This window comes from Pinus tabuliformis, chromosome 8, assembly GCF_031772625.1.
Source record: "Pinus tabuliformis cultivar Carrire ecotype Pingquan chromosome 8, CPIR1, whole genome shotgun sequence".
NCBI classification, from domain to species: domain Eukaryota; kingdom Viridiplantae; phylum Streptophyta; class Pinopsida; order Pinales; family Pinaceae; genus Pinus; species Pinus tabuliformis.
The window spans coordinates 163812350-163824074 of NC_142294.1; positions in this window are offsets into that span (position 1 = coordinate 163812350).

Consider the following 11725-nt stretch of genomic DNA (forward strand, 5'->3'; position numbering starts at 1 on the left):
TATGAAACTGTTGTAGTTTTGCGCAACAAAATGTAGTGATGAAATCTTTAGACAACTTGAACAATCGGAAAGGCCAAATTTTCCACATGCGAGTACTTAATTTCAGGGGTGGTAAGTTTGCTACTCAAATAGTATGTCACATGTTCATTGTCTGAATCATCCACTTGAACTAGTACCATAGAAATAGTACTGTATGACGCAGCTAAATAAAAGTAGTAATCATGATGATAATTAGGGGGATGCAATAAGGGTGTATGAGTCAACACATGTTTTAATGCATTGAAATATTTTTGAGAAGTATCATCCCAGATGAAAGGGATTCATTTTTTCAAAATTTGGGTAAAACCCTTAGTAAGCTTAGCACAATTTAGAATGAAGTGATGGTAAAAGTTAGCTTTCCCTAGCAAAATTTGGAGTTGGCATAAGTGAGAAGGAGGAGGAAAATTTAGTATATCCTCTACCTTGAGTGGATAGATCTGAATGGCTTGTTTGGAAATGACAAATCCCTGTAACCAACCAGATTCCACACAATAAACACATTTATGCGGATTTAAGTGAATATTATAGTGTCGACATCGGAGAAAGAGTGTTCGTAGATGTATATGATAATCTTGACATTTCATGGAATGTGCAGGTATATCATCAATATACGGTTGTAGAATATCGTTAATATCATGAAAATCATAAGACATAACTCGCTGAAAGGTGGTGCTGGCATTCTTAATTCCAAATGGAAGCTTTCGATAGGCGAAATTTCCCCATGGACAAATGAAATTGTTTTTAAGTTGATCTGAAGGGGGTATGTTAATTGGATTATAGTTGGAGAATTCGTCCATTAATGAAAAGACTCCATTCCTTGCACAATTATCAACTATTTGGTCAATATAAGGGGTTGGATAGTTATCTTTTGGGCAAGCCCTATTAATATCCCTGTAATCAATGCATACTCTAATAGTTTCTTGCTTCTTGGTAACCGGAACAATGTTAAAAACCCAATCAATCAAAGGAACATGATAGTTAAAACCAACCTTCAAATTTTTTTCAACTTTAGCCTTGATAGAGACAACTTTCCTAGGATATACGGATCATGCAGTCTCTTCCTAATAGGTTTAGCATCAGGGTAAGTCTTGATTTCATGAATAACAATACTTGGATCAATTTTGGGCATTTATTTGTATAGGAAAATATGTCTCAGAATTCTTGGAATAGGGCCTTGTAAGTTTGGATTTCTTCAAGAGAGCACAAGGCACATATATGAACATTTTCTGTGATTCGAGGTTTCACTAAGATATTGATTGGAATAGTCGTAGATATGTTCCCACATATATGAAGGAGAAGAAGTTGAGAGATCCATGAAGGGAGGAGAGAGATCCAAAACGAGTGGGATGGATCCTCTATAGGAGGAAGGAGGCACAAGATATGGGGAGCTTAAGCTCAATATCAACCAATTTGGATTAGATACCAACCACGAGGCTTCTAGAAGAGGAAAATTCATTTACTTTCTACTTTTTAACTTTGTAAGAATATAATTGTGGCCTTGACAGAGGCATACAACAAGGACATTTCTCTGTGTTTAGTGTGCAACATGCGTCATCACATGATGTAAATTGATGAACTGTGATGACCTCAAAAATTAGGGTTTTTTAGATATTTAATCTAGGATTCTTATACACTGTTGAAATGTATTTCTTCTATATTTCAAGGGGAATTACGGCCATAGTTCATTGAATTGCGAAAGACCTAGATTTGGCATCATTTGTATAATTGTGACAAGTTGATGTGTAACATATTTGCCCCTAAAGAACAAAGTCAGAACTGGTATGATGGTTGAAGTGCTTTATCATGCAAAGAAAGGGATCAAGGAATCATCAGTTGGAGACATGCAAATCAACAATCAAGGAATTATAGTACAATATAATCATATGATCATCACTGAGGTAGGCATTCCCATACTCAAAGTACAAGTATCTCAAAGAACAAGTATGGAAATGTACAAAGATCCATGTCAATAAAAGACTCAGTATGGACGTAGCCATCAGATAGAATGGATCAATTTTACAATCATGAATACTCAAAACTCCATGCAACCTGGATATATTAGACAAGATCCAGGGTTTTCGTCTTCATCTCTATCCATCTGTTAATATGAATCTAACCATGTGAATAAATGTCTTGAAGTCAAACATGGTAGAAACCATCTGATTACTGGCCAATGATGAGGATCGTTAACAAATGTGAGAGAAACCACCAATAATGACAATGGTTCTCAAGTTACTCTAGTACAATATACGAGGTGTGAATAAATGTCTTGAAGTTGAACACCCATAGAGTCATCCGATCAAAGGCCAATGATGAGAACCAGTAGTTGAAAGCGAGAAACTTCCATTGAGGCATGCAGGCTCCAAGGTGCTAAAGGAGTTTTTTAGATCAACTTCCTATATAATGAGTTGAAGTCATTAGGAAGTGACCCATTCCATGAGGGCCTACGACACGAAACACATGTCAAGTTTTGAAGAACAAATTTGGAGTGATTTAGGACTGACTTAGGGACGACCGACACGATTGAAGGCAAATATTTGCAAGGTAATTTTAATTGAGGTTAGACATCTCTTGAACATAATGGCAACATGACATTTGACTTAGCAGAATTTGACCCAAAATAAGACCAGAGACCAATATGAATACCTTCAATGAGGTATGATCAAATGAGAGGAAAATGTATTTCCCAACCCTGACATGAAAAGTGATGGAGTGTCATGTTCAAGAGAAACATATTGCCTTTCCAACTACAAAAATTAAATGCTCATTTCCCTTTTTCCCCCACCATTACTGGAAAGTACCTCTTTATTTTTACACAAGCTTGAGATGGATAATATATTCTTGTCACGTAAGCTCATCCTTCAGAGTATTTTAATGAACTGTAGGAAGGAGTGGCTCGATCTCATCATGATTGACGAGTCCTATATTGTTTATGTTTTATGAGTCCAATACATGGGTAGCTCGACTTCTTTTTCATGCTTTGAGAGTTTGAAAAAGAAATGAAAAGGAAACTATGTAATGTCCTTTTTCATAAATTTAGTCCCATTGGGCTGAAAAAGTGTAAAATAATACAAGGGAGAACTCTTTTAGTCATGATTGACTAAAGTATACTTTTTTTGTAAATAACCTACATAGTCCATAAAAGGGGTAAACTTATACTAGGTAGATGTTTCTTCATATACTTTTACGAGCACGAAAGAAACAAGTTTACTCAACAATATTTTCATATTTTGAGAGTCTAAAAAGAGCTTAAAGAGGACTCCAAGGGATTCCTTTTTTGTTCAGTTTTAACAAGCTCAAAAAAGTGATAATGGTATACTCTCGCCATTACATTATATTTCAACAGTTCAACTTGTTTACTGCACACTAAAACCAAGAAATGATCAAATATGCTCAAAAGAATGATAAAAGAGTTCAATTTTGGTTAATTGAGGCAAAAATAGGTAAAAATAATTATTAAAAATAGTCCATTCTTCTATAAATAACTAAACATTCATTTTATTCTTACCATTGCATTGTTACCAATTACATAGCTAAAAACCCCTCTTTTACCTTCAAACTTCTAAAGTATATTGTGATCAATCCAGTCAATGATTTATGGTGTAGTTTCTTCCAAGTAAGAGATCTCTCCTTCCTCTCCATTTTTACAGTTCAATTTTTCAATTTTAACAATGAAATTCTTGAATTTTTGCTTATTAAGAAACCTAGGTTGCATTGAAGGATCATCACAATTTTCCTCTTTGTACCTATGATGACCACGGGTTCGAAGAGGAAACCCGCGATGACATTACTTTGTTTTAAAAAATAGGCGTGATGGTGGAAAATGCACAAGAAATTTTGAACTTATAATGAAATTGCCTCAAATTTTGGTTTTCTTGTGATCTAATGTTTTTCTCCTCTGCTTTTAACAAGGTTATCATTAATCATGGTGATTGAATGGAGGGAAAGAGAGCATGAAATTTATGATTTCATTGCAACAAATGACCCAAATACTATGTTGGCACTTTGACAGTATGGTTTAGCTAAATTTTCTTAATTCCTGGGATGAGAGCTCAGCCAAAGTTCTTATATTTGTTTCTAAGGGCATGGGATGCCAATGAGAAATGTTTTCAAATTAGTTGCCATTATCTTTCAATTGAAATAGAGGACATCTATTTTCTAACTGGATTGTCCAAGACAGAAGCTAGAGTTTAGCTAGCTGGCCATCATGGTGGTGGTGAAACCACCAACTATTAAATTTCTCAATATTGCATCTAAGGATCTCATAAAGAAATTAGTGGCAAGATTGATATCGATGATGTAGAAGACCTTCCCTTGAATACTATCTTATTTACCATGTCTCGAGTGGCCGGGAGCGCAACTCCTCATGTGGCCATGAAGTCTCAGATGAAATATAATATTGAGTGCATGGAGCCAAAATCATTCAACTGGTGTGAGGGCTTACTAATCAACATTAAAGAGTAGCTGACTAAGTGCAAGACAGGTCGATTGAGATTGTTTGGATATGGCTCTATTTTGGTATCCTTCTTCTTAGAATAGGTGCTACTATTCCAGTATTAGAAGGTAGATGTGTACCCTCCTTAGCCCAAAGATTCGCGCATGAGGAGATGGGTTGACCTAATTGCCTGCCATGGTGGCGGGAAAATAATGTCATTCACTCCTCCTTTCTTTCAATGGGTTCATCGACAAATTATCACGTTCTAGGACTACCCATATGTAGGAATAGCCATAGATCAATTCGAAGGCCAAAGTGAGTCTAGCCAACTCTATTCCAGGTACAACAAGGACATCCCCCCCACCGTCACCTTGGGTAAAAACCCTAAGATTATGGTCTCTAAGGTTACCACGTACAACCTAGGGGGACAATGACAAATCAAACATACATGCAAGGGAAGAGTAACAAAGCTCAATCCCCTTGAAAGATTCCTTGCAAGGAGTTTGACCTTTCAAGTGATTCCTAAGTACCTTTCGATACCATTTGTAATGTGTGCAAATCACACTACCATAACCAATGAAGTAGGGTTAATTACTTCACTGGGTTTGATATGATCTCATGCTTAACCCCCTTATTAGAGGAGCTTCCTAGAACCAAACTATAATAAAAGACTAAGAACATAGCTCAAAATTTCATAAACAAGGAAACTAAAGAGCATCTCTCTCCCCGATATAGTCGCCAATTTATTTAGTAGACAAATCTCATCTTGTGGACAGGACAGATCTCCCTAGGCTCAGAAACCAAGCCTAGAAACAAACAGACAAATGCATGAAAACATTCCCTAATTTATTACCAGATCACATATACAAAGAGGATGCAAAGCTCATACCTTTTCATGAAATGATTGATGATGATCCTCGTTGTTGTCCTTTGTAGCTTTCAATCTTTCTCCCTTGATGCTCCAAGGAGAGACCTATAAAGACAGAGACAAACAAGAGATTGAAGCATAAAATACATCAACGATTCACTCATAAACCATGTACAATATACATTATAACAAATGCATATGGAAAAGAAACAAGTATTTGTATTAATAATAAAGAGAATGAGAATTAAAACCAGGTGCCTTGATGTTGGAGTCTCCTTGCAATGATCCTCAACCCAAGCCTTTGAAATCAAAAGACTCCAATGGAGATTTGAGTAGCATATGGGTAAATTCAGAGGTCTAAAATGGCAACCCATCTCTCTTTAGATGCATTGCACTTATAGGAAGGAGTGGAAGTTGAGAGATCCATAAAGGGAGGAGAGAGATCCACAATGAGTGGGATGGATCCACTATAGGGGGAAGGAGGTCCAGGATATGGGGAGCTTGAGCTTAATCTCAACCAATTTGGATTAGATGCCAACCACGAGGCTTCTAGAAGAGGAAGCTTCATTTACTTTTTATTTTTTACCTTTGTAAGAAGATCATCATGACCTTGACATAGGCAGACAACAATGACATCACTCTGTGTTTACTGTGCAACACACATCATCACATGTTGTAAACTGATGAACCGCAATGACCTCAAAAATTAGGGTTTTTTTATATATTTAATACATGATTCTTATACACCATTGAAAGGTATTTCTTCCAACTTTCAAGGGGACTTATGAGCATAGTGCATCGAATTGTGAAAGACCCAGATTTAGCATCATTTGCAAGGTGTGAAAAAATAATGTGTAACACTCCATAAAGTGCACTATTACTCTAGTCTCTTATTATTCTCATAAAACCATCCCTCCACCTATCACTTTGGAATTCCCACCATTCCCACCAATTGGGATTCCCTCAATTAACTATTATTATTTATGTTGTGTCTTTTAATGAAATATTACTTATTGTGTGGTAATGAAATGCCCACCTATCACTTAGGAATGAGAAGGTAATCGATGGATAAAGTGTAATGTCCCTCCCTTAATAATAAATAATAAATAATAAATAATAAATAATAAAATAATAATAAATAAATGATAATAAATAATAAATAATATTAAAAAAATACAAAAAAATAAATAATAAACAATGAATAAAACAAAATAATAATAATAATAAAAAATAAAAATAGTAATAAATAATAAATAACCATACTAAAACTGTAAATAAAAATAAATAGAAATAAAACAAGAAAACAATAAAAAAATCAGTAAAGCTATCAAAAAGAAATAAAACAAGAAAACAATAAAGTTGCATGTAGACACATGGAGTGTGTGCATGTGGTTCCCCTTCCAATGTTTGTTCTATTTATTAGATGGTGAGGAAGATGGGAGGCATTCCATGATTCCAAGATTCTATCATTCATTCTCTTGGGAGAATAGTGTTCTAAGACAGAGGAGTCATTGGCAGTAGTACGTTGATTGAGGGCTCGGGGGTGGTCAGTTGTAGCAAGTCCTTGCGCAATTGAGCCTACGTTTGGGTGAAGAGTCATCCCCAAAACCTTGTTGCAGTTAGCAGACTTCAACCGAAATCACAGGTACAGACTTCAACCGAAATCACAGGTACTTCCTGCACCATTTTTTAGCCCGGGATCAGAATCGGAAGTCAGTGTTGTTATATCCTTAAGAGGCCTTCGCTCGAAACTCAAAACCTTCGTGGTAGCTTCCCATCATTGCGTTCCAGGGGTACGTGAGGGCGTAGGCCTTCTTTTGGCCCTAGAGCTCCCAAGATGTGGATGTGGTTCTGGGTGTAAAGAATATCTACTCTTTCTTGTTGCATTGCCACTACTCTCCTTCTCCTGGTTTTCTGTAAGCATCGGAGACTGCTTGTTGCTTGTAGATGGAGGCATCTTTAGCACTGGTTTTCCATCATTTTTCAATTTGACTGTGGCCTGGTCGCGGATTCGATCTCCATAGTTGTTCCCAGAGATTTTAGCGTGAACTAGGTGCGAAGGTCATGGATTTTGTTATTTTGTAGACAACATGTGAGCAAGCAACTTGGTAGCCCAGTGTATGGGTATAAAAATGGAATGTTTCTCGGTTGCTCTGCTTGGTGTTTCCTTACTTAGAAGTGTTTTTTTTTTTGTTCTAGTTTAGGTGCTTTATTCTCTTGAGTTAAGTGTTGTTCTTAAGTTAGAAAAAGCCCATTGCTGGATTAGTTTTCCAGATTTAAACTAGCCACATGCATGCACCTTTATCTCTAACTGTCTATAAGTGCTATTGCGCCCTAATTGAAGCTTCTATGCCCCGCTTTAAAACATGCACCTCTTAGAAAAAAAAAATTGGTATTGGATTTATTAGATTGGGGAGAGGGTAACAAACTGGGGTTACAGGTGAAACAGATATGGAAATGAATATCCTAAATCCTTCATATTATTCAATGGACTTTTGCGCATTGTCCACTCTCAATAGAGCTTTTTTGAAGGAATTGAAACTCAGAAACGGAAACGGAAAATGGGTAGGAGACTATATTTCTGATTGTTTTAAAGGGCAGTACAAGGCAAATCAATCCCAGAGCTTTAGGTGTTACCCTGTTCTATAGTGTATGCATCATGGCTTACAAGAAATGAAATGATTTTCCAAAGTGAAAAGATTCTGCCATATCAGGTTAGTCATCAGGTATGCTATGCTTATGGGGAATTTGGATACCCGTATAGAATCGCAAAATACTTAAAAGCACTGAAAATAAATAATTCCAAAGCTTTGGGGCTACTTAGATGAAGCATATCAAGGATCTTCAAGCAAATGTGGTGCTCGAAATATTTTATTATGCTTAGAATAAATAATTTTGACAAACAAAAAAAATCATTATATTTCATTCAAATTTAAGTCAGCATGTAGTCAAGGTATGACAATAGAGTTGAGCTATGTGCTTTCTGGCCGTGACCATGGGGCAGAGGCATAACTACCCAAGTGTTGGGGGAGACAAGTTTATTATTGATTGGGTGAATGTTATGAACAAAACAATGTAAACTTTGAAACGAGAACTATAAACTCAAAACGGGAACTCTGGCCAGAAAAACCCCTAAAAAACATCAAAAACAATGCTAAAAACGAAAAGTGTTGATGTTGGAATAACACCTTTTTTTTTCTAGGGTAAATTTTGAACATGTTTTAAAAATGGCGGTGAAAACCAATTTTTTGTGCAAAAATTGTCCAAAAAACACCCTCAAAATGAAAAGTGTTGATGTTTGAATAACACTTCTTTTTTTTCAAGGGTAATATTTCAACATTTCGAAATAATGGCGTAAAATATTTTATCATGACCCTGAAAAACATTAAAATTTCAAAAAAATAATGAAAACATAAAATAAAATAAAAAATTAAAACAATGAAAAAACACAAAAAAAAAAAAAAAAAAAAGTTTAAAAAATAACAAAACATAAATTAAAGTATATACTAAAAAAAAATCAATTATAAAAATTTTAAAAAATAAATAAATAAATCAAATCAAATCTTGTAAATCATAAAAAAAAAATGGCAAAAGAAAAGAAAAAAAACAAAAATATGGAAAAGAAAAAAAATAAATAGAATAAACTATAAAATTTAGGTAAAAATAGAAAAATTTAAAAAACATTAACAAAAAACTAAAAAGAAATTAAAAACAAACTAAATTAAAAAAAAATAAAAAAATAGAAAATTAACAAAATAGAAAAATTAAAAACTACTAAAATTAAGATTAAAATGTTAATTACTTAATATATATATATATATATATATATATATATAGACAAAAAAAATAAAATAAAAAATGTTAAAAAAAATTATCTCATAAACCATAAAAGAATTTGGAAAAATAAAATAAATAAATAAAATAAAATAAAATTATAAAGTTAAGTAACAAAAAAAACTAGATTAAAAAATAATAATAATAATAATAATTTAACAAAAAAATAATAATAACAAAAAAAACTAGTAAAATTAATATTAAAATCATTTTTAAAAAAGCTTTTATATATATATATATATATATGAAAATTTTAAAAATATATATGTAAAATATGTATTTTTGATTAAAAAAAAAAAATCAAATTTTTTCTGTTAAACTTACATTTTTTTTTTCCACTGGAAAAATCCGTAATTTTCATTAGTTATAGAGAAAATTAAATATTGTAGATGCTTTTGCATATGATGTAATCTGAGCCTATCATGAGAGACTCTGAGCTGTTTAGATACACAACGTAGGGTGATCTGCTTAAATAAACAAAAATAGTTGTTTATATACTGTTATATATCTGTTTACGCCTGTACATAGGTCTCACAGGACCCCTTCCAGTATGATATCTCATATGTATACTATCAAAAAATGTTTCAAAAATTTGCATTTTTATGGTTCTTTACAATAACGTTTGTAGATCAGGGACTAGGGTCCCCCTGATAATGCTGATCCATATATGGCCGATGATAATAACGAAATTCATCAGACCCCCTCTGCTCTTGTATCACCCATTCTCCTCTGGGTAATGACGCGGCCTCCTTGGATAGTTGATCAGCGCTGCTGTTATGCTCCCTGTAAATGTGATTACAAGAGATATTGTTAAATTCCGCCTTGAATATATTCACCTCGTTTAGTATAATGCTGAGTGTGTGTATGTGGCAAACAGATATGCTATTGAACCAATTAATAATAATCTTTGAGTCCCCAAATATATTCAAATTGAAGCACTGATGTCTCAAGGAGAAATGCAATAGGTGACGGAGGGTAATGAGTTCCGCGAAGTTGTTGGTGCCAACTCCTAATCCCATTTTTACTTTGTAAAAATGATGTTCATTTATGAAGAGAATGAAGCCTCCTCCACAGCCCTGTTGATTTGCGGCCCCATCAAAGAAGGCCCAGGGGGTGGCTTTGTCAATGCTGGGAGGTGGGTGTGTGCGGCGCTCTCTAGATGGAGTAGGATCTGGAAATTCATGAAATGTAGATATAATTCCAGCCTCAATGTGTGGCCAGCACACAGATTTGTTATCAAATATGTATCAGTTGCGTGCCTGCCAGACAGACCAGCTGACAAGCAAGGGAAGGCACTGGAGTTTTTTCCCTTTGTGTCTTCCAGACCAATCCTCCCATGCGCTGTTAATATCATTACCAGACCATAACCCCGTGAAACCGATAGATGAGGATATGTTCCGCCAGAGAGCTTGTGTTGCCGTGCAGAGTAGGAAGATATGTTCCGAGGATTCTGATTCGCGTTTACACAGTATGCACCAGGTTGGTCCAAAAATAGCTCTGTGTGTAAGATGCTCCCCCGTGGGCACTATGTCTTTAAGAATGCACCAGAAGAAAAGTCTAGTGCGCGGGGGTGCAGTAAGCTTCCAAATGTGACTCCACCAATTCAAAATCTGTTCTAGTTTTTTGTGATGTATCAGTGCGCTATAACCAGACTTTGGGGAATAGATACCATTGTCTGCCAGGCTCCAAACTAATTCATCAGGCCCCTCTTTAATCCTAATGTGGGATTCCAGAAGTGCTTGGACATAATCGCTCCATTCTTGGTGCCATTGGGGGGGAAGGTCGATATGCTGTGCCGATTTCCAAGCTTGAGAAAATATATTCGAATTTTGTTGGTCTGCAATGTGTGAGAAAACCTTAATCCCATGCGCATGTAGATATACTATGAGGTCTCTGGATAGAATGTGTCTTCCTCCACAGCCAATCCACGGATCTAGCCCGATCCTGCCCAGGGAGCCATCATTAATTCGCCATGCCAGGTTGTCTCTTATATGGGGGAGGGAGTGGATCAATGCCTTCCATACAGATGAACTGCCCATCGACGACCAAGTGGGAAGACGAGCCCAGTCTAGCAAGTTTTGTGGCCAGATGTATTTATGGTATGTGATGTGAGTCCATAGATTCTGACCTGTCAACAAAGTCCAACCCATTTTGGCAGCTAAGGCTTGGGCAAATGGGGGGAGATCCTTCAGTCCCCAACCTCCCCATTTCTTTGGCAATGCAATTTTTTGCCAACTGATCCATGCAAATAATCTTTTGTCCTGATTCTCGTTCCAGAGGTATCTGTTACATAATTGTTTCAATCGAGATAAAATATTCCTGGGAATCCATGCAAGTGCCATCCAGTACACCGGAGTAGCTTCTAGGACCGATTTGATAAGCACCAATCTACCCGCCCTGGATAGATATCTATGACTCCGGATGGATAGTTTCTTCTCCAATTTTGTAACCAGCCAGACCCAATCTGCAATTTTGTGGCAAGTAGGTTTGAGCCAATAACTCAGATATTTGAGACCTCTATCCAAGGGGTGGATACCGTAGGGAAAGAC